Below are 22,677 nucleotides of genomic sequence, written 5' to 3' on the forward strand. Positions count from 1 at the left end.
GACCAAAATTTTTGGGGGTTATTTTTAGAACCTGCAGGTATAATATTGCTTTCAAATTCGTTAACAGAATCTCTCCTTGAACTTTTGACAGCTGCTTTCATTTCGCATAATTTCTGCTTTTCAGCAGGGCAGTGACTATGTTTGAAAAAACTGTGCAAAATTCTGTGCTTTCCCAGCAACTTCCTAATATGTTTGTTGAACCAAGGTGGATCCTTTCCTTGCCCTATATTTTTGCTAGGCACATATTTCTCTAGCACGTGGTGGACAATACCTTTAAATTCCAACCAGAGATGCTCAATATCTTTTTGTCCCGTGGTGAATGCTTGGAGCTGACTATGAATATCTTCATTAATGACACTCTTATTTGCTTTTCCAAACAAGAAAACTCTAAACTATTTCTTTGGTTTTCTTGCAACTTCCACTGACATAGAAGCCACAACCACATTATGGTCACTAATACCTTCTTGTAGATGAACTTCTTCAAAAAGTTCAGGTCTGTTCGTCGCCAAGATATGTAATAAGTTCTCATCTCATCCCAGAGCCCCAAGAAGCTGAAGGGTATGCGAGCTGCATTACCTGGGCAGACCACAAACCTGAGAACAGAGTATCAGTTACAGAATAACCCAATTTACAGGTGTGAAGTTGATTCAGGTGCTCCCACCGCAATTTGCATGGACCTTCTGTCAAAATATGCAATTGCCAAGCAACATTATGACAATATCTTGTACCCAGCACTTCTGACCACTGTGTGATCTGAAAAAAAAATTAGAAAAAAAAGTTCATTGCGTTTATACATTGCCTTAGTGAGTGGAGCAGGTGCAGGCGGCTTACTAGAGCGAGGAGTGGTGTCACCGTCTGTGAAGCAACTCTGCTGGTGATGTGCTGTTGCGAAGTGGTAGAACGAGAAGAGAAGCACATGTTGGTCCCGCATGTGGCAGGTGCGTAGTTTATCCATCTTCTGCTGAAAAGTTCGAACAAAGCATTCTCCTTCTCCATTGGACTGCTGCACTTGGGATGCGATAAATCCCATTGGCTGTACAGAAGTCATCGAATTCTGCGGATACAAATTGTGGTCCGTTGTGAGTCACAAGCAATGCTGGTAGACCTTCAAGGCAAAATATGAATGCAAGGCTTGAAGATTGTAAAGCATCGTCGTAGAGTGTGTGGGAACCATAAAAGGGAAGAAACTTGCTGTACATTTCAGAGACAGTCGGCCAATGAGTGTTCTGGTAGTGTCCGGCAAAATCCAAATGCAAGTGCTGGCTTTCGCCAATGAAAGAACTGTTGTGGAGGACCCGGCTTGTGGTCCGCACAAGTAAGGCACTGAATCCAGAATGAGATTTTCACTCTCCAGCAGTGTGTGCGCTGATATGAAACTTCCTGGCAGATTAAAACTGTGTGCCGGACCGAGACTCGAACTCTGGAGCTTTACCTTTCGCGGGCAAGTGCTCTACCAACTGAGCTACCCAAGCACGACTCACGCACCGTCCTCACAGTTCTCGCAGGAGAGCTTCTGTAAAGTTAGGAAGGTAGGAGGCGAGGTACTGGCGGAAGTAAAGCTGTGAGGACGGGTTGTGAATCTTGCTTGGGCAGCTCAGATGGTAGAGCACTTGCCCGCGAAAGGCAAAGGTCCCGAGTTCGAGTCTGCCCGGCACACAGTTTTAATCTGCCAGGAAGTTTGAAGGCTCTGAATAGTTACCTGCTGTACTTGGAAGTCCATGCCAAACCGCATACCATGTTGGTGAGCCAGTTGCTTGGTATGGGCTATGACTTAGTGACCCTGATGAAGCAGAATAAGGAAATGTCTCCAGAGATCCTCTGGAATTGCCACACACAACTGTTCAGATTCAGTACGCTGCAGTATGACACTTCATAGCACAGGCAAGTCATGCTGATATGCAAAGTCTCTACAAACCCCAGGCTACCAGTTTTTCACAGTGAGTGACCAATTGGTGTGGATGTAGTACAACATAATCCACAAGTAGGGATCTGCTGTCATTGCCTGGGCAATCTTCTGGTTGTCTAAAGGAAACTGACAGACCTGTGACTCAGTGTGGCAACAAGACACTTCTGATGCTTCAAAGTCTGCACCCAGTGCCAAAGGAAGATGCAAAAGTGTGTCTGCATAGGCACGCTTTGCTGTGGGCCTGCGCATTATCTCGCGTTGTAGTGCTATAAGATGAGAGCCAAATGTTGCAGTTTATGTGCAGTGAAATTCTGGATGAGCTTGGCTGGGTTAAAAACTTACTGCAAAGGGTTGTCACCGGTGATCAAGTAGAACTTTCTTCTGTGCAAATACTGGTGAACTTTAGTCATTCCTGAGATGATGGCAGGAGGCTCCTTCTCTATTTCCAGATGGTAGCTCTGAGCTTTGTTAAGCAATTTGGAGCCAAAAGCTATTGATCTGTGAGTAGAACCAATCCTGCAGCAAAGCCTTACTAAGAGGCATTAGTAGTCAAGACGATAGGTTTTGAAGGATCAAAATGAAAGAGGCAGTGATCACTGAGGAAAGAGTCTTTGAGTCGTCGAAAAGCAGGGTCACGTTCTTGGGACGACACAAAAGGTACATTCTTCAGCAAAGACAGTGCAGTGGTGCCACAGTCGGAGCTGGATTTGGAGTGAAGCAGATGTAATACATCAGCTTGCCTAGCACTGACTGCAGTTCTTTGGAGATCTGAGGCTACGAAGGACCTGCAAGTGTGACTACACCAGATGAACTCCCTGAGAATTAATTACGTACCCCAAGTACTCGATCTCAGTTTGAAAAAACACACGCTCTGGTCTATTGCATTTTAGGCCTCTTCTGATAACACTTGGCACAGGCTGTGCAATTTATAAAGGTGCTCATCTGCTTTGGGATCATCTAAACAATTTGTACACAAAGACACAGGTGCAGCTAATTGTTCCAAACAGCACTGAAAAATTGAAGGTGTGGGAGCACTACCGAAAAGCAAATGAAGAAATTTGACGAGTCCCTTATGTGTATTGATGACACACACCTGCTGTGATTGTTCATCTAAAGGAATCTGGAGGAAGGCATTGTGTAAATCAATCTTAAAGTAACGACAGCTCCCAAACGGTCAACAAGTTAACCAGGTCGAGTCAGAGAAAATTAATCCGTTTCTATTTGGGGGTACAATGTTGCTATCTTCTTCTTCTTCTTCTTCTTCTTCCTTCTTCTTCCATGGCACTGCAATCCAGAATGAACCTTGGCCTTTCCAATGAGCTTCCACCATCCATCAAGGTCACATGCTACCCTCCTCCAGTTTTTTTATCCGAGCTTCCATATGTCTTCTCTCACTCCATCCAGCCATCTTGCTCCAGGTCGACCTTGCCCGCTTTGTCCTCCCGGATTATCAAAGAGAATCTTCTTTATCACCTCAGACTCCTCCATTCTTGCCACATGACGTGCCCATGTTATCCTTCTTGATGGTATGATTTTTGTTACAGGAGTATCAGCATATGTAGTGTACAATTCTTCATTGTACCTTTCCTCTGTTGTTCTGTGTCACACACAGGGCCAGTTATTCTCTGCAAAACTTTCCTCTCAAATATGTCGAGCAGCCTTGCATCGATTTCTGTCAAGGCCCATGTTTCTACATCTACATTTATACTGCGCAAGCCACCCAACGGTGTGGCGGAGGGCACTATATGTGCCACTGTCATTATCTCCCTTTCCTGTTCCAGTCGCATATGGTTCGCAGGAAGAATGACTGCTGGAAAGCCTCCGTGCGCACACGAATCTCTCTAATATTACACTCGTGATCTCCTCGGGAGGTATAAGTAGGGGGAAGCAATATATTCGATACCTCATCCAGAAACACACCCTCTCGAAACCTGACGAGCAAGCTACACCGCGATGCAGAGCGCCTCTCTTGCAGAGTCTGCCACTCGAGTTTGCTAAACATCTCCGTAACGCTATCACGGTTACTAAATAACCCTGTGACGAAACGCGCCGCTCTTCTTTGGATCTTCTCTATCTCCTCCGTCAACCCAATCTGGTATGGATCCCACACTGATGAGCAATACTCAAGTATAGGTGGAACGAGTGTTTTGTAAGCCACCTCCTTTGTTGATAGACTACATTTTCTAAGCACTCTCCCAATGAATCTCAACCTGGTACCTGCCTTACCAACAATTAATTTTATATGATCATTCCACGTCAAATCGTTCCGCACGCATACTCCCAGATATTTTACAGAAGTAACTGCTACCAGTGTTTGTTCCGCTATCATATAATCATACAATAAAGTATCCTTCTTTCTATGTATTCGCAATCCATTACATTTGTCTATGTTAAGGGTCAGTTGCCACTCCCTGCACCAAGTGCCTATCCGCTGCAGATCTTCCTGCATTTCGCTGCAATTTTCTAATGCTGCAACTTCTCTGTATACTACAGCATCATCCGCGAAAAGCCGCACGAAACTTCCGACACTATCTACTAGATCATTTATGCATATAGTGAAAAGCAATGGTCCCATAACACTCCCCCGTGGCACGCCAGAGGTTACTTTAACGTCTGCACACATCTCTCCATTGAGAACAACATGCTGTGTTCTGCTTGCTAAAAACTCTTCAATCCAGCCACACAGCTAGTCTGATATTCCGTAGGCTCTTACTTTGTTTATCAGGCAACGGTGCAGAACTGTATCGAACCCCTTCCGGAAGTCAAGGAAAATAGCATCTACCTGGGAGCCTGTATGTAATATTTTCTGGGTGTCATGAACAAATAAAGTGAGTTGGGTCTCACACGATCGCTGTTCCCGGAATCCATGTTGATTCCTACAGAGTAGATTCTGGGTTTCCAGAAACGACATGATACGCGAGCAAAAAACATGTAAAAACATGTAAAATTCTACAACAGATCGACATCAGAGATATAGGTCTATAGTTTTGCGCATCTGCTTGACGACCCTTCTTGAAGACTGGGACTACCTGTGCTCTTTTCCAATCATTTGGAACCTTCCGTTTCTCTAGAGACTTGCAGTACACGGCTTTCCGAAGCGTAAGTGAGAACCATTGGATAAATAGTGAATTTTGTTGGGCTACTGAGGAGACTTGACTGGAATAAATCACTAAAGGCAAAATATATCTTATTTGCTGATATCAGTCTAATCTTAGTTACAGTTGCAATCTTATTAAAGCAAGTGGCTGTGGAACCAAGATACTTGAAGCAATCAACCCTTTAAAATGTGTAACCATTCACACTGAAAGTTGACGGCATATTCGTTGATATTCTTCCCCACAGGCCATGTATTAACTTTTATCTTCATTTACCATAAGACCCATCTTCTTACTTGCTTGACTTAAGGCTGTAGAAGCTTCTTTCAGTGCTGGTACTGTCCATGCTATGTTTTCTATGTCATCTGCATGTGCTAAAATCTGTGCTATTTTTTTATTTCTAGGGGGTTTGAGTAATTTCCTCAAACTCGAATGCAGATTCTTACGTCGGACATCATAACTTTAACCATTCTCAGGAGCTTTCCATGTATCCCTATCTCCTGTAATGCATGAAACAACTGGTTTCTATTGATGCTGTCATATGCAGCCTTAGTCAATAAAGAGGTGATATTTGACAGTTTTCTCCAAAATTTGGCGCAGGTTGAAAATGTGATCTATTGTTGACCTCCCTCGTTGAACTCCGCTAGTACCTTGTACCCCAGGTTCAGGAGGGTGATTCCACAGTGGTTTCTAAACTCCATTCGGTTGACATTTTTATCTATGGGACATGATATTCCTTCATTCCAGTCATCTGGTATCCTCTCCTGTTCCCATATGAGAGTGATAAGTTTAAACAGAGACTGCTCTAACGTTGTTCCTCCACCTTTTAACAATTCTGCTGGAATGCTATCAGTGCAGGGAGCCTTGTTGTTCTTCAGTTTCTGTAAAGGTTTTTAGAACTAGTCAGGGGTTCAATGTTGCCTTAGTCTGCACAAATACACCATTTGCCTGAAGGCCCTGATGGATGCCACAGTGAAAGTTCCAAGCAGCCTGTTCCCAGAGCACGTGTAGTATAGTGTGAGAGCTGAAGAAGTGAGGCTGTGCATTGTCTTTAGTGGTCACATGCACAGCAGAATTAGAAGCTTTGCCTAAGCTGTCACCGAACAAGTCTTTGAATTCAGCACACAATTGACCAACACTGTCCCTGAAATCAAAATTAGCAACAGACAACACATTTGTAGAACACACACACACACACACACACACACAAATCCAAACAAATCATGGTCAGACATATTTGCACTGTTCCGTGAACGTATACCCAGAAGTTTGTCTTTTGCAAATTCTTGTATGTGGAAGGAAGATTGCAAGAACCTAGCACTGGAATGTTAATTCCGTTATATGGTGTAAATTTAATGTATGATTTGTGCAGCTTGGACTTGCTAAGATGATCAAAAGCATTGAGACAGGGAAAGAAACTGAGACACTCTTAGCTAATTGCAACTGAATAGTGCAGCCACCTATTACAAGGTCCACAAAAAGCTGCGTTGTGCTAAAGAAAATGCCACTGATTTCATGATTTGTAAACTACTGCTCTTCTCTTCCACACTAGAAGTTCTGTTTGGTTCAGGATGCACAACATGTACAACAAAATTTGACTTCTGTGGGTGTATATTAGGAGAGGGAGGCTTCTCTTTCTGTAAGCAGACCGCTTGAACATGTCCGTTCTTGCCACCTGAAAAACAAGGTGCATTTCGTGGCAGGTAGAAGCTATGCTTATGAGCTAAGAAGCAGTGCGGGCAAGCTTTCATGCCGGTACCTTGCTGGCCTGGCTGTTTGTGACTGGCTGTCTGAGCCCACTATCTGAGTCCTTGGAAGTCTGTCGCCCACTGTCTGTCTGTCCTGACGGCTTGTTTAGTCTGAAAACTTGGACCTGGCAGCAACCTCCTGAACCTTCTCATCACATTCAGAACCTGGATTAAACCCCGATAATTCAAAAGTTCTGGCCGTGAAGTGGGGAATCTTCGGAGAACAATTAATAGACAAACACACTGGTTGCTGATAAGAAAAAAGATTGTTTAACAGTAACTGGTACTTGGTGTTCAGATAGTTGAGCTTCAGACTGAGCCAAGCACTCAACACAATCCTATTTTTTTCCCCTTCAAATGGGTAAAATGGAGGGGCGCTAATGATGGCTCCCTAAATTGTGGTTCTGCCGTAGTTTGTGGCGTCTTATTGCGAGTCTCACTGGCTGCCATCTGCATTTGAATGAAGCCCTCAGCATCTCGATAAGCTGCGTCATTTGTTGTGTCTGTAACTGAAGGGGACACGTTAGATCGAGCATCGGTGCCAAAGGCACTCGAAATTGTGATGCTGCTAATTGCAAGTTGGGTGTGCGTGGGGCTTGGGGCAGTGGGTTAGCCGTAGCAAAACAAAAATGCTAAAGCTAAATCAGTGTGTGGCAGTTCAAACAAGCAAATGGAACAAAAGTGGTAAGTGTGGATCTGACACAGAAATGTCCAGAAGCACAAATGGTAGAAAAACAAACAAAAATGTCCAGAAAGTGGTAAAAATTAGGCGACAGAGGGAGGAAAATGACACGGCATCGTAGGTTTGATAAAGTTCATCACCAGATGTGTCGTGTGTCGGCAACTGTTGGGCCTGTGACAAATAGGTGGAAGGTGGCCTGAAGATATGTCGCCATAGGAATCTGGATGGATGAGCAAAAGATCGGTGGACACAAATGCATTTTAAATAAATATGTTGTTGTTGACTTATTGCAGAACAACTGCTGCATTGTTGTCAACTTGTGAGTGATCGTGGATAGCTATAAGCAAAGGTATGACATGAGCGGCACCCAAGTGCACTGAATGTTTGTCAGTGAAGTTAACTATCAACGACTTGAAGTAATGTTTGTCACCAACTAGCAACAGGGAACTTTCATTAGAAGCACAGAACAAAAGGTAGAAGTAGTCTGGTGCTCAGATGGCGGCCGCTTGTAACACCGTCTGGGTGGTCTCCATTGGTTGGCGACATGGAGGTTCTTCATTGGCAGGGTGATGAAAGCACTGCTTGTGGTGCTTGCGGTAATCTTAGAGCCGCCAGCTCTGGCCGTGTTGATAACCTATGGTACTGCAGTTATTATACGTACTGTGTAAGAGGAGGATCGAAATGTTTCCATTTGAAAGCTGTACAATCCAGAATTGTGTGCCAGTTGGGTGAAATTGCCATGAGCACTGAGGCAGTCATCCCACCGACTTACCGGGCTGGAGAAACCTATTCAGTGAAACACCATTTGCTGCTGCATGAAGAAGTCTGTAACTGCCTGCTGCACATCCTCAACTGACAGGAATTGTCAATGCTTCACAGTTGTTTTTAAGGGCAGAAGGTGTGATGATTGCACGGGGAGAGGTCAGGACTATTGGACGGGTGCTCGAGTGTGTCCCACTCGAGCTGGTGTAACTTCTGCTTTACGACATTTACGACACAGGGATATGGGTTACGAGGCAACAGTGCCTCGTGTTCCAATTTTCCCAGACGTTTTGCCTTAATTGTATTTAGTAATTTCTCCAGTGTTGCACAGAACCGTTCTCCAGTGAGGGAGACACCAGCTTCCTTGAAATCAATAAGCAGTGGGCTCTGGTAATTAAAGAACAGGATGAGTATCTCTTCTTCAGCAGATGGCTGGCTCTTGAACGTGAACTTGACGGGGTGAGGGAACAGTGGATGACGCCACTCCATTGTCGACGTTTTTGACTCCGGTTCCCAGTGGCAGCACCAGCTTTTATTGCCTGCTACAATGCACTCGAGGAATGTGTTGCCTTCAACATTGTCCCAGAGCAACAGAGGGGATAGTTGACTTCTGACATGCAAAAATACAGAAATTATATCTGATGTGATAAACAGCAGGCCAAAAAATTTTCTGGAAATAATTGCATGGATATGTTCAAGTGGCTGAATGGTTAAGATCCATGTCCAAGTGACTGTCATAATTTGTTGTAGCTTGAGTGTAATTTTTGCCTTTGAGTAAAAGTGTCATATCTTTTATTATAGCATGTTGCTTCCAGTTACCTATTCTACTATCACGGAGCAGTTCTTTCTATGTATATTCAAAGTTTCATCTTGCTATATTATTTGCCAGTGACACATCACTTTAAAATTACATTTGGTCTTAACTTTGGCATACCACTCTGTCTCTCTCTCTCTCTCTCTCTCTCTCTCTGTGTGTGTCTCTCTCTCTCTCTCTCTCTCTCTCTCTCTGTGTGTGTGTGTGTGTGTGTGTGTGTTTCTTCTTTAATTCTCTCTAAGAATTCGAATAGGTTTACAACATTGTTATGTCCTCGTATGAGGCTGACACAGTTTTGGTGACTTCAGTTCACTTAATATTTCGTTCAGTTTAAACTTAAATGAAAACATTGTAGTTTTGGGCCATATTAATCAGATGATCTGCTATCGTAACTTCTTGTCCTACTTGTGAGAGGTGTTACTAAAGTACACTTGGAGGTTAGAGCATGGACAGACCCTTGTGGAGTTTCACAGCATCCTTGCAGTTTAAACTCCCAGGAAAAACTGCCTGCTATGGATGTGTTAATCACATTCATTAGTGGCTTAGCAGTAAAGGCAGTTTCATAAAGCGTTTGAAATGCCATACATTTATGGGGGCTTTATTTAGTGTTTTTCAACCTGTTTGACTCTTGTTACTCGATACTTGTAAACATGTAAATGGAAACCATATATGACGTTATTTCGTGAGGTTGAAATGATACTTGTTAGATTTTTACAAATATTTATCGAAGTAGTTTCTAGATGCATTTCCTACTGATTCTAGGTTGCTTTCTAGAAAACTGTTCTATCTGATTTATTTGATGTTCTTGTTTATATGTTTTGACTGCCCAGTTTTCTCTATTTGTGATCAGCTGCCCTGTTTTTGCATTGTTCCGCAATTCAGTAATGGACTCCTCAATGTGCAGTTTGCCAGTTGCTGCCAATTTTGTGACATGAAGGAAGTGAAAGATAGTTATGTAACTTTTAAATTCTCGTTGTTAACCCACTACTCTTTTGCAATGCTCAATGTGCTGTGTGTTCAACATTGTCAATTGCTGTAATAGTTGAACAATAATAAAACAATGGAAAATCCAGGATGGAATGATCATAATATTATGGAAAGGATAGATTGCTACTCACCATGTAGCGTAGATGCAGAGTTGCAGATAGGCATAACATCAAGATTATCAAACAAGTTAGCTTTCCTTTTGGCCACACACACACACACACACACACACACACACACACACACAGCCAGATGTCAGTTTGTGGGATGGAGTTCCATGCCAGTTGCACTTGTTGGTCAATACAGGGACAGTTGATGCTGTTTGTGGCTGATGCTGGAGTTGTCGTCCGATGATTACTTGTATGTGCTCCATTGGAGACAGATGTGATTGAGCAGGCCGAGGCAACATGATAACACACACCGTGGAGCACGTCGGGTTACGACAGTGGTATGCAGGCGAACGTTATCCTGTTGGCAAATGCCCCCTGGAATGCTGCTCGTGAATGCCAGTACAACAGGTTGAATCATCAGATCTTTGTACGAATTTGCAGTCACAGTGCGTGGAGTAAGCACGAGAGTGCTCGTGTTGTCATATGTAATCGCACCCTAGATCCTAACTCCGGGTGCAGGTCCAGCATGTCTAGCTTGCAGACAGGTTGGTAGCGGGCCCTCAATTGGCACTCTCCTAACTGAGACGAGGTCATCACTGGCACAGAGACAGGAGGAGCCTTCGTCAGAAAACATGACAGACCTCCACCCTGACCTCCAATGAGCTCTTACTGGACATCACTGAAGTCACAAATGGCAGTGGTTTGGAGTCAGTGAAATGAATTTTACAGGGCACCTGTCTTGGAGCTGTCCTTCAAGTAACTGATTTGTAACAGTTCGTTGTGTAACTGTAATGCCAGCTGCTGCCCCTTGCTGCTGCAGATGTAATACGATGTGCCACAGCCGTACGCCAAACTCAATTGTCTTCCCTCTCAGTAGTGGCAGGTGTCCGCCGAGAGCCCAGTCTTCTTGTGACCACCACTGACAGCAATCGTTTACAGTGGCTGCGTTACTGCCAAGTCTTTTCTGCAGTATTGCAGAAGGAACGTCCAGCTTCTAGTAGCCATATAATTTGACTTGGTTCAAAATTGGTGAGGTGTCAGTTATTCCGTCTTTGTCACCTGATGCATCCTTGACTAACATCAACTCACAGCATCTAATCTCACAGGTAACTAATGCTCATGGTTGTAACACTATATATTTATGAGAAGTTTGCCACTGGATTGAGGACTTTTCAGTAGGGAGGACTAAGCGTGTTATCTTTTATGGAGAGTCATTGTCAGATGTAGAAGTAACTTCAGGGTTGTGCCAGGGAAGGGTGTCGTCTCCGTTACTGTTCGTATTGTATATTAATGCGATTGCAGACAATATTAATACTTACCTCAGACTTTCGCAGGTGGTGCAGTTATCTGTGATGAAGTACTGTCTGGAAGAAGATGCATAAATATTCTGTCAGCTATTGATAAGATAGCAAAGTGTTGCGACGATTGACAACTTGCTCTAAATGTTCAGAAAGGTAAAATTGTGCACTTCACAAAACAAAAATATATTTAATATCAGTGAGTTAGTGTTATAATCGGGCAACACGTGCAAATATTTAGATGTAACAATATCCCCATGAACCATGGACCTTGCTGTTGGTGGGGAGGCTTGCGTGCCTCAGCGATACAGATGGCCGTACCGTAGGTGCAACCACAACGGAGGGGTATCTGTTGAGAGGCCAGACAAACGTGTGGTTACTGAAGAGGGGCAGCAGCCATTTTAGTAGTTGCAGGGCAACAGTCTGGATGATTGACTGATCTGGCCTTGTAACACTAACCAAAATAGCCTTGCTGTTCTGGTACTGCCAACGGCTGAAAGCAAGGGGAAACTACAGCCGTAATTTTTGCCGAGGGCATGCAGCTTTACTGTATGGTTAAATGATGATGTCGTCCTCTTGGGTAAAATATTCCGGAGGTAAAATTGTCCCCCATTCGGCTCTCCGAGCTGGGACTACTCGGGAGGACGTTGTTATCAGCAGAAAGAAAACTGGCGTTCTAAGGATCGGAGCATGGAATGTCAGATCCCTTAATCGGGCAGGTAGGTTAGAAAATTTAAAAAGGGAAATGGATAGTTTAAAGTTAGATATAGTGGGAATTAGTGAAGTTCCATGGCAGGGGGAACAAGACTTCTGGTCAGGTGAATACAGGGTTATAAATACAAAATCAAATAGGGGTAATGCAGGAGTAGGTTTAATAATGAATAAAAAAAAATAGGAGTGCGGGTAAGCTACTACAAACAGCATAGTGAACGCATTATTGTTGCAAAGATACACACGAAGCCCATGCCTACTACAGTAATACAAGTTTATATGCCGTCTAGCTCTGCAGATGACGAAGAAATTGAAGAAATTTATTATGAGATAAAAGAAATTATTCAGGTAGTGAAGGGAGACGAAAATTTAATAGTCACGGGTGCTTGGTGTTCGGTAGTAGGTAAAGGAAGAGAAGGAAACGTAGTAGGTGAATATGGATTGGGGGTAAGAAATGAAAGAGGAAGGCGTCTGGTAGAATTTTGCGCAGAGCATAACTTAATCATAGCTAACACTTGGTTCAAGAATCATGAAAGAAGGTTGTATACATGGAAGAATCCTGGAGATACTAAAAGGTGTCAGATTATATAATGGTAAGACAGAGATTTAGGAACCAGGTTTTAAATTGTAAGACATTTCCAGGGGCAGATGTGGACTCTGACCACAATCTATTGGTTATGAACTGTAGATTAAAACTGAAGAACCTGCAAAAAGGTGGGAATTTAAGGAGATGGGACCTGGACGAACTGACTAAACCAGAGGTTGTACAGAGTTTCAGGGACAGCATAAGGGAACAATTGACAGGAATGGGGGGAAAGGAATACAGTAGAAGAAGAATGGGTAGCTCTGAGGGATGAAGTAGGGGAGGCAGCAGAGGATCAAGTAGGTAAAAAGACGAGGGCTAGTGGAAACCCTTGGGTAACAGAAGAAATATTGAATTTAATTGATGAAAGGAGAAAATATAAAAACACAGTAAATGAAGCAGGCAGAAAGGAATACAAACGTCTCAAAAATGAGATCGACAGGAAGTGCAAAATGGCTAAACAGGGATGGCTAGAGGACAAATGTAAGGATGTAGAGGCTTATCTCACTAGGGGTAGGATAGGTACTGCCTACAGGAAAATTAATGAGACCTTTGGAGAAAGGAGACCCACGTGCATGAATATCAAGAGCTTTGATGTAAACCCAGTTTTAAGCAAAGAAGGGAAAGCAGAAAGGTGGAAGGAGCATACAGAGGGTCTATACAAGGGCGATGTACTTGAGGACAATATTATGGAAATGTAAGACGATGTAGATGAAGATCAAATGGGAGATACAATGCTGCGTGAAGAGTTTGACAGAGCACTGAAAGACCTGAGTCGAAACAAGGCCCCGGGAGTAGACAACATTCCATTAGAACTACTGATGGCATTGGGAGAGCCAGTCCTGACAAAACTCTACCATCTGGTGAGCAAGATGTACGAGACAGGCGAAATACCCTCAGACTTCAAGAAGAATATAATAATTCCAATCCCAAAGAAAGCAGGTGTTGACAGATGCGAAAATTACCGAACTATCAGTTTAATAAGTCACAGCTGCAAAGTACTAACGCGAATTCTTTACAGAGGAATGGAAAAATGGTAGAAGCTGACCTCGGCGTAGATCAGTTTGGATTCTGCAGAGATGTTGGAACACGTGAGGCAATACTGACCTTACGACTTATTTTAGAAGAAAGATTAAGGAAAGGCAAACCTACGTTTCTAGCATTTGTAGACTTATAGAAAGCTTTTGACAATGTTGACTGGAATACTCTCTTTCAAATTCTGAAGGTGGCAGGGGTAAAATACAGGGAGCGAAAGACTATTTACAATTTGTACAAAAACCAGTTACACGAGTCGAGGGGTATGAAAGGGAAGCAGTGGTTGGGAAGGGAGTGAGACAGGGTTGTAGCCTCTCCCTGATGTTATTCAATCTGTATATTGAGCAAGCAGTAAAGGAAACAAAAGAAAAATTCGGAGTAGGTATTAAAATTCATGGAGAAGAAATAAAAACGTTGAGGTTCGCCGATGACATTGTAATTCTGTCAGAGACAGCAAAGGACTTGGAAGAGCAGCTGAACGGAATGGACAGTGTCTTGAAAGGAGGATATAAGATGAACATCAACAAAAGCAAAATGAGGATAATGAAATGTAGTCGAATTAAGTCGGGTGATGCTCAAGGAATTAGATTGGGGAATGAGACAGTTAAAGTAATAAAGGAGTTCTGCTATTTGGGGAGCAAAATAACTGTTGATGGTAGACACTTCGTCCAGTGTTGCTGTAGCTTTTGATATTGTACAAACTGGCAAAGGTTCAGATTCATCGTTGTCTTTACTTTCTTCACTTATCGATATCGTCAATTGAAGACCTCCTACGATTCCAATTTTTCTCGAAGTAAGTCCGTGCTCTGTTTACATTGAAAAAAATACTCAGCTGAATAACTTTTGATCTTTAACCTCCAGAATTTTTCAGATGGAACCAAGGGTAGATAGTGGCCTCCGAGCTGTTTCTTTACTTACATCTGTACCTTTGTTGAATTACATTATCATAGTGCAAGTTGGTAAGTTTGATTATTACTTTCATCAAATAGTGTGTTGTATCCTAATGCCTAAAAGTAACAACTTTGGATGAATAGCAATTTTTAGTTTTTTTTATTTTGCACTATACATATATATCTTCACAACTTAAGACTTTAGTAACTTTGAACCTATACGAGATATTAACAAATGGTTTCTATTGTATGATAAGATAACTCATAAAATTTCTTTTACCTTCCAGGTCATACAATTTTGATGCAAAAGTGAACCTGAAAACATGATAAAATGTGGACGTCTCTGGAGAAAGCTCAGTGTGTGGGGCCTGGTAGATACAGACGATACCTGATACCCAAATGCAACAAACCATTCAGACTTGGAATACATCATTTATGGAAACAGGTAGTGTTCTCCATAAAAAAAACAGGGCTGGTCACCACGAGTTTCAGATGCCATTGTGGACAGGGTACGGCAGGCGTTTGCAAGGAGTTCTATAAAATCTGTATGTACTGCAGCCAGGGAGTTGGAAATGAGAAGATCGACATGGCACAATGTCTTGCATAAGAGGTAATGGCTCTAGCCCTACATGCAGCTGCTTCAGACATTTAACCCTATGACAAACCTAGGTGCGAACAATTTGCAGTGGATATTCTATGCAAGATTGATGCAAGCATTGACTTTTTGGAAAAGATTCCTTTCTCTGATATGGCAACATTTCGTGTATCCAGCAAACTGAATTGTCATAACATTCATATGTAGGATTTGCAGCATCCTCGTGTTACACATGAAATGGAAAGACACAGTCGTAAGGTCAATGTTTGGTGCAGACTGATCCCCAGTTGCATCACTGATTCACTCTTTCCCATCACTGCCATCAACAGTGGTGTTAACGTGGACATGATACAATAGTTTAATGTGCCACAATTCAAACACCTGCAGCCTGGTGTCATATTTCAGTAAGACAGGGCATCACTTCACTGGCCCCTAAATGTACTTCAATTTCTATATAAAAGGTTTCCAGGTAGGTGGATTGGACGAGATGGTCCAACTTCAGGTGCACCATGATCCCCTGACCTTACACCACTATTTTTTTCCTGGGGTTTTGTGAAGGATGCGGTATATTGAACCAGGGCTAGAGACCTACAGGAATTGAAGGCACACATTTGCAATCCATTTAAACATGTTACCATGGAGACCTTGAATCGTATGTGGAGAGAAATGGAATTCCAACTAGGCATTATCCGTCCTATTAAGGGTGTACGCATTGATTTGTGTGAATGAGGAAACAAAATTTAGTTATCTGATCGTGTAAATTTTATTTGTATGAAAATAGATCACTCACTGAATTGTTGAATTTCATTATTCAGTTCACTCTAGATCCTGCTATTCTCAAATTACTGTTGCTCAGTTCCATGGGTGAACTTCAGCTCTGCTTTCAGTTGTTGGTAAATCTACAGTGGGCTATCTTTCTCAGTAGCAATGTAAAAAGCATCAGTGTGTGCTATGTCCAAGAAGTTATTGTGAAGGAAAAGGAACTGTGTTTTCTTATGAACTTCTGCTGATCGAGCTTGTATTTGTAGTGGCCTCCATTGTTCATAGAAAGCTTGTAACTCTGATACATAATTTCTCGGCTCCTGTGCCAGAATTTGTGGTCTTTCTCGTAGTAAATAGTCACATCCCCCACATCTAGTGTGACACTTTGTAGCATAGTTAATTTTCTCATCTGTAAGTTGTAAAACAAAAGAAAACCTTTAATTTTTGGTTGAGTGACAGTAGTTTTTTCATTACTTCATGCAAGTAATATCAAAGATTTTAGATGTTGCTTATGAAATACTCATTGCTGATCCATTTTCAGTTACTTGTGGACCAGCCTGTTTGCATAGTGCTCATATCCTCAGCTAAAACTTGCAAAGTAACATCCATGGACTTTGCTTGTTTTGTGAAAGTTATATGTTTACATCCTTTCTTTGTGTTGAGTTTTAGGTAGCCAGTGGGAGGACAGTAAATGGTAACCAATGAACAGCTTGTAACTAGGTACGCCTTCCTGCAGCTACCTTTTGTTTCACTTTCTCATTTTTCTGCTTACAGGAGTTCCTGTTACATATACAGCACTTGACACTGCTTGTGAGAAAACATTATTAATCAGCATTGATGGTGAACTTGGTCCCTAGCACCCACTAGTGGGCGTCTCCACTTCCATAGCAGGCAGTAGACAGTTGGACCCTAAAATATTTATATTAGGGTTTCACAAAACTTTGAAAAAAATATTTGGTTAGTAATTATTATTTTATGCTTTAACTTGATGCAACTCTGCTTTATATATTTTATAATGTGAAGTTACATTCCCACTTTATAAATCGTCATTACGGTGGAATGGTGGATAGTTAGAAAATTTTAATATGAAAGCTACATTTTCCTAGATGTGGATAAATTTATTGCCTGTGGAATGCGCTTGTCTTCTGCTGTCCGAAGTGGGCCGCAGGACACTGTGTTTTTCTAGGTGCGGGGGCAGTGCATGTACAAACATCAGAAATTGAAAGTTGTGTTTTTTATAATTCGACAACTGGACATGATAGTGATAGGAGAACTATCTTCTTACATCTTTCATTAACCCAATGAAAATTTTGTGCTATTTTTCACGCTAATCAATGTTTATCATGCCATACCTCCCAAACTAGGTGTTGTACAACACAATTTCATAACTGGCTTCAGTATCACATGTTAACGGGTGGAAACTTACTGGCCAATAGAGTTAGTAACAGTGAAGTAATAAATTAAAATGTGTTACTTGGAATTTTTAGCAAACCAGCATTTGAAATGTATTATTTGACAAACTTTTTCACTTTACATTTTTTTTGTGGGAGATCAGAGCAAGAAAAACTTTCGGAAAGATTTGAAAACATTTTAACAGTTTGTCGGAAGTGTGTGTGGGTGCTACAGTTTTCGGTAGATGAGAGTAATATTTTTTGGTTCATTGATGCCATGCGAGTTCAAGCGTGCTGCAAGGAACATTTTGGTATTAAAGGCACAGTGGACTGCGGCGCAACAGTAGGTAGCGGAGGCAGCGAAGGCAAAAGGTGTAGTGGAGCGTGCAGTCTAAAAGGAAGGACTTTGTGTATTATTGTATTCAGAAAGTGCAAAGCAGTCACAATTCTTGTGTTGTGAAGGAGCATATAACATTTTAGTAATGAAACAGTTGCTAGACGGTGCACAAGAGTGCCATCTCCCAAGTAACAACATCCAACTCATTATAAAAAGTGGTTAAAGCTCAGTACACCAAATTCATATTCTTGAGGAAAAAGACCCTGTTTCACAAAGCGCCTAGCATCTAGCACACATTGGTCTATCGCTTATTCGTATGATATTGAACCTCATCCCTGTTGGTTTTTGAACAAATTCTAAGTTGGTTTCTAAATGGATCATAAGTTGATTTTTGAATGTGAGCATAATGTACATGATATTTCTGCCATAGGAATCCCAGTCCCACCTAGAAATAAATTTTCCTGCAGACAAAAGGGTACGGGGCTATATGAGATCTGCAGAATAAAGCCGAACGGGTGAATGCCAGTCGCTGTATATGTGGTTGACTGGGTTTGCAAATAATCAGCTTTGTTATAATTACTAGCAAAATCCATAGATTCAGACTACCAGAGTGGAAATAAATGAGTAACAGGAATAACAGTTAACAAAGATCATGTATTATCTTCTCGGTGTATCCAAGAAAATGAGATTTTGACAGAAAATTTGTGGCCAGACCGCTAGTAAGGGCCAGTTGTACAATCCCCAGCCAGCAACCGCTAAAGTTCTATTCTGGGAGTAGCGCGGAAAACGTGTTGTACGAACACGTAATAACTCCTAACTGGAGAATAAATGCGGTGTAACTAAACTGGTGATTGTGGCCAGGTTAAGCAGAGAAGTAGTTTTGACACTGGCAGGAATAGTTACTGAATTAGTGATGACAAGATTGTTTGTTAGAACGAGGAAGAAGAAGAAAACGGGGACATCACACAAATTGTGGAAGAATACGACGATCCCAAATTTATATAAAAATTTTGTACTACTACTTTTCGATCTCATACTTCAGAAGCCAGAGAGTATGAATGAAATGTGAAACTATTTCCTAACATACAACGTTTTGCTTGTCATTTAATATTGGTACTTCATGAATTATATTCTGTCGTGTTACAAAAATGACCATTTGTACCATAACAGTCTCATTTATTTGGTGTGTGTTAAAATTGCTGAAATATTAGGCAGGCCTATTTAGTTTTATCTAGCAGACAGTGACGAAATACATATAAACAGACTGAGAAACCACACCAGTCTTAGGTACTACCTGTATTAACAGCTATTCCAGTGTTAAAGGACAACATTGAGTTTTCCTGTTCAAAATATTTGACAGACTTTGATGAGGTAATAGATTCTTTTGCAGAAAGGAAAGCACGCCATGTAAAGCTGTAGCAAGATTAGAGAAAAAAATGCTAGGGCTTCAGGATTGAAGAAATATGTACTACTGTCTTGCTTGTTTCTTGTCTTTACTGGTTTCATGGATCATATACTTAATTTTATTAATAGGCAACAAAGAGTTTCTGAGGAGTTCTTGTTCTCCAGGTTACAAATTCCATCCAGTATTAACTGTGAGTAATTTTTGAGGGGGGGGGGGGCGGCAGGATGTCAAACCGGCCGACTATACGACATTTTAATTTCAACTGTCCTGAATATAGTTTGATGGCACCCATCACAAAATATTACACGTTTGAATTCCACAGAGTGAAATACAGTGACATGCAGTTGAAGAATACCACGTGAAGAGACGTGATGCTGCCCTTTCGCACACTTAAGACCAAATAATATCTTACATTTCCTTGAAGACATATGTTTTGTGGTGGTGGTGGTGGTTAGTGTTTAACGTCCCGTCGACAACGAGGTCATTAGAGACGGAGCGCAAGCTCGGGTTAGGGAAGGATGGGGAAGGAAATCGGCCGTGCCCTTTCAAACGAACCATCCCGGCATTTGCCTGAAGCGATTTAGGGAAATCACGGAAAACCTAAATCAGGATGGCCAGAGACGGGATTGAACCGTCGTCCTCCCGAATGCGAGTCCAGTGTGCTAACCACTGCGCCACCTCGCTCGGTCCTATATGTTTTGTGTATTAGACTCTTCAGAAAGATGTGCGCTACAAGGTGAACATATTTTATATATTTGAAAAGTCGATTTTTAAAATTTTTGGCGTCCTACCTCAAATGCTGGAGGGAGGGGGAGTGCCAGTATCTAGTATTGCCCCTTTCGGAAATATTGTAGATCTAAGGCTGATAAACGAGTTGTATGGGGGAGGTGGGTAGTCTCCTGTGACCCGTGTTTATGTTTGAAAACAAAATGGATTTCTGCGGCCGGGAGTTATCAAGTGAATTAAAATACATTCACATAATTACGGAAGGCTAAAATATGTTTTACGAGTGTAATCCCAAAAGTAAGGTCTCCTATTTTTGTTATAAGTACAGAACTCTCTTTGTGTGGCAGTTGGTCACACTGTTATTGAGAGTGCTTCACGCGTTGTGTGTAAACATGCACACGTCGCGCTGAGGCACTCAGTCTTGGCTTGGCAGCCGTTGAGAATGTAGCTCCTGTTGGATGTTACCGCCAAATGCGAATTGCGTGAAGTTAATCGGTTTTTTTAATGCAAAGGGGACTGCGCCAATTGAAATCCATCGCCAATTGACGGAAGTGTATGGTGAGTCGTGCATGGATGTCAAAAACGTTCGTAGAATTTTAACGGAAACATTGAACTTCCCGAAGGTGCGTGCAAGATGCTGACCAAGGACCACATGCGGCAAAGAGTTGATGCTTCCCGTGCATTTCTTCACCGCCTTGCACCCAAACAGGCCAACTTTCTGGACTCAATTCTCACGGGTGACGAAATCTGAGCATACAACTTTACACCTGAGACCAAGCAACAATCACACCAGTGGCCGCATCCTTCTTCACCAAAGCTGCGGAAATTCAAACACACACAGTCTGCCGGTAAAGTCATGACAACCGTTTTTTGGGATCTGAAAGGGGTACCGTTGGTCGACTTTACACCCACTGGCACCACAGTTAACGCTGACAGGTACTGTGGGACTGGAAAAACTCGAGCGGGCAATTCAGAACAGGAGAAGAGGAATGATGAACAAGGGTGTACACATTCTCCGTGACAACGTTCGCCCACACATCACTTGGCAAATTGTTGCTCTCCTGCAACAGTTCCAGTGGAACATAATCACCCACCCACCCTATAGTCCTGAACTGGCGCCCAGTGACTGTCACCTGTTCCCTGGGTTAAAAGAACAGTTGGCCAGAAAGTGATTCACCTCTGAACAGCATGGCGGCAAGCTGGTATAATATGGGTAATTATGTTGAAAAATAGTTAAATGTTAAAGCTGTAAACTGATGTAAACCGCTGTAGAAATAACAGCGCTGTGTACTTCAGAAATAGGAGACCTTTTTTCTTGGTATTACCCTCATAGTTGCAGATTTTATTTTATTCCCACACTTCTGACAGTCAAGCATTAATCACCTTGCAGACCAATGAAGCAAGGTAACGGCTGATAAACTGTGGCCCTCGTCTGTGGGCCAAAAGTCGACAAAATTCCAGGGCTAGAAAGTTTTAACAGCCGGGACATCAACGCTTATCGGACTTTTCACATCACAGAGGTCTACAATAAAGACATGGGTAAATCATATTACCTGCCGTCAATGCCGTTCGTTCTGAGGACCAGGAATCATAGTAAACTAAATGAATAGGAATCTGTGTCAGTGTGGGTTAAAGGTGCTGACCATTGTAAGAGCAATTAAACTTGTAGGTGATCTCGCCCGTTATTACAGAAATGAAATAAATCTTTCCTAGTCCTTACAAAAAAAAATTATTAATTACAATATTGCATCAGCCACATGCGAGATACTCTCTGTGAGTGATCACCTTGTTCGTTACGCAACCGCTTATCGCTCTTTGTTAACAAATGTGACAAGCCAAATGAGACGCACCAACAAATGCATGCTGCTAGTGTAACTACAGGACGTGTCCAGGATATCCACTTTTCAGACTTAGAAAATTTCGGATTCACAGCATTAGCCGAGAACAGCTAAGCGTACATCGAGAACCGGGGGCTCAAGGAGGCAATAGCTTTGCCTATATAAGTAATGAATCTGGAAAGAAGTCGTCAGACTTCGTGCAGCTGCGCGAGCAACAGCATTGGACCACTCACACAGAAGATGCCACTACTTGCTCAACCCCAGATGTGCACATTGTGTGTGTGTGTGTGTGTGTGTGTGTGTTCACATTTCCACTTATATGAAATGTCAACTAATCGCTGAAGAGGACGCGGTCCAGAAAATGTTTGGCATGCTGCAACATTTTGTTGCACTCTGTTTTCACTCTGCAGCGGAGTGTGCGCTGATATGAAACTTCCTGGCAGATTAAAACTTTGTCCCCGACCGAGACTCGAACTCGGGACCTTTGCCTTTCGCGGGCAAGTGCTCTACCATCTGAGCTATCGAAGCACGACTCACGGCCGGTCCTCAAAGCTTTACTTCTGCCAGTATCTCGTCTCCTACCTGCTAGTTCTGCAAGGTTCGCAGGAGAGCTTCTGTAAAGTTTGGAAGGTAGGAGACGAGATACTGGCAGAAGTAAAGCTGTGAGGACAGGGCGTAAGTCGTGCTTTGCTAGCTCAGATGGTAGAGAACTTGCCCGCGAAAGGCGAAGGTCCCGAGTTCGGGTCTCGGTCGGGCACATAGTTTTAGTCTGCCAGGAAGTTTCAATAAGGACATAGTTGTCTCCTTAAGTCACCACATAGATACATAGATGTCAATATAATTATTAACTTGCAACTTGCCTTCCAGACTGATTTCTTCACATTGTGCGTAAAACGCTGTCTCACTCATTTAACACATTCTTTGGTTGCATACGCATGTGCACATGTATACAAACAAAATTGTTTGTATTGCCTTTGATAATTCTAAGTTGAATGTAATAAATAA

At 42.3% G+C, this 22,677-nt stretch overlaps 1 protein-coding gene across 21 annotated transcripts in view; it reads left to right on the forward strand.

Moving 5' to 3' along the window:
* Nucleotides 1-22,677, forward strand: part of LOC126426686 (uncharacterized) — an 897,888-nt gene that overhangs the window by 501,853 nt on the left and 373,358 nt on the right. For 4 of the 21 annotated variants that reach the window (XM_050088596.1, XM_050088589.1, XM_050088590.1 and 1 more), the window contains exons 2-4: nucleotides 13,742-14,687; nucleotides 14,906-15,228; nucleotides 16,750-16,932. The gene's annotated coding sequence lies outside the window, so the exon portion shown is untranslated. Of the gene's footprint in view, nucleotides 1-12,540; nucleotides 14,688-14,905; nucleotides 15,229-16,749; nucleotides 16,933-22,677 lie in introns of all 21 variants that reach the window. The other 17 variants (XM_050088592.1, XM_050088594.1, XM_050088602.1 and 14 more) reach the window with 11 other exon arrangements.

This window comes from Schistocerca serialis, chromosome 11, assembly GCF_023864345.2.
Source record: "Schistocerca serialis cubense isolate TAMUIC-IGC-003099 chromosome 11, iqSchSeri2.2, whole genome shotgun sequence".
NCBI classification, from domain to species: domain Eukaryota; kingdom Metazoa; phylum Arthropoda; class Insecta; order Orthoptera; family Acrididae; genus Schistocerca; species Schistocerca serialis.